This window comes from Limulus polyphemus, unplaced genomic scaffold (genome assembly GCF_000517525.1).
Source record: "Limulus polyphemus unplaced genomic scaffold, Limulus_polyphemus-2.1.2 Scaffold193, whole genome shotgun sequence".
Taxonomy (NCBI): domain Eukaryota; kingdom Metazoa; phylum Arthropoda; class Merostomata; order Xiphosura; family Limulidae; genus Limulus; species Limulus polyphemus.
This window is the reverse complement of record NW_013665803.1, coordinates 822,640-824,150: the sequence shown is the minus strand read 5'-3', so window position 1 is coordinate 824,150 and position 1,511 is coordinate 822,640. Positions and strand designations below refer to the sequence as shown.

General features: G+C 31.0%; 1 protein-coding gene across 4 annotated transcripts in view; it reads left to right on the top strand.

The window, feature by feature from the left end:
* Positions 1–1,511, top strand: part of LOC106478251 (RNA-binding protein with serine-rich domain 1-A-like) — a 26,612-nt gene that overhangs the window by 2,835 nt on the left and 22,266 nt on the right. The window lies entirely within an intron of this gene.

The following is a 1,511-nucleotide window of genomic DNA, read 5'->3' as shown; positions in this document are numbered from 1 at the left end:
ATTTAAATTGACTGGTATGATGGGAGATTTATAAGATAATAGAAGATCAAGAAAGTTGGTGAAACATGAAAGTAGGACATCAAAAAGGATGTATGAAGAAAGGTTGGCTGAAAATGTAGAAATTAACAGTAAGGATTTTTTTAAGTACGTTAACAGTAAACAGAATGTTAGGATGGGATAGGACTCTTCAAGGATGATAAAGGAAGGCTTGTATCTGTTGAGTAAGAGAAGGCTGGGTTATTAAATAAAAATTTAAGAAATATTCATCATCTTGAATAGTTGATGGATAGAAAAAAAGGTTGGACAGTAATATGATTGCATTAATTGTGTGCTTGTTAAGAAAAAATTGGGAAGTGAGCCAGGTAATATTTCCCCAAGGGTTTTGAAGGAGGTTAAAGATTGGATATCTGAGCCACTTTGTACAATTTTTGTAAGTCCTTAAAAAATGGGCAGTAAGTGCCCAAGGATTATGTTCATTGGTTGTTGTATAGGTTAAATGGTCAATATGATAAATAGGTATTTCTTTTATTGAGCAATTGATGGCACCTCTCTAATGAATAACTCTTAGCCAAGGTGAGTCGAAAATGTTTGTAAACTGCTGCCAAAACCAAGGACAGTCTTTAACCCTTTTGATATGGGCGAAAGGCCATGTCATCTCGTTTGTTGACTCGCATTCAAAATGGTATTGAACTACTATTTCATGAATTTATGTCAATAACTTTGGTATCAAACTCTAGATTATAATTCATATTTTAGTACTATATGTTACTCAATTTCTTAATTTAAAAGTGTATATTGAAAAACACTGGCTCAAATCAGATGTTTGTGAAGTCAAAATACTAAGTATATACTTTTATCTGAATTAGAAACTCAAATTACCAATGTTGCCAAGCTAGAATATAAAATAAGAGAATCTTATCTTTTCAGTTTGCTAAGATATTGCTCATGTAATAAATCAAACACAGTGGCACCCAACCCACCTCTTTCCATTTTTGGAAACGCTCCCTTATATACGCTTCTATATATGATATAAATAACCAATCAGAAGCTCAGAATGTCCCCCTAGTGGCTTTCTTAGCCATTTCTTTCTTTTAAACCAATATTTCAATGAGGTAGGGTGTGTATTTAGTCTGCTTGGAATTTCATATTTTTTGACTAAAATACATCTTAGTTACAAAGCTCTATAAATTATAATGGAATTCTATGATACCAATATAGTAATTTATGATTTTTTAGTTATTCAAATGTATATATAAAACCTAAAAAAAAATCATTGTTTCATATTCTTCACATGCAAATTTTTTAAAGGCTTAGCACCCTACGTCAAGCAGCAACCACGTACAAAGGTCGTAACTAGAAGAGATAATTGTTTGCATTACTTCTTTAGTTACTGTTCTCTGTTTTAAGAAAAATAATTTTAAGAACTTATTTCAAAATAGCAATAATCTATGTTACTTCACCAATTAATCAAGGAACCTACTATAAACAATGTTATCTTAGGTTTATTGTTG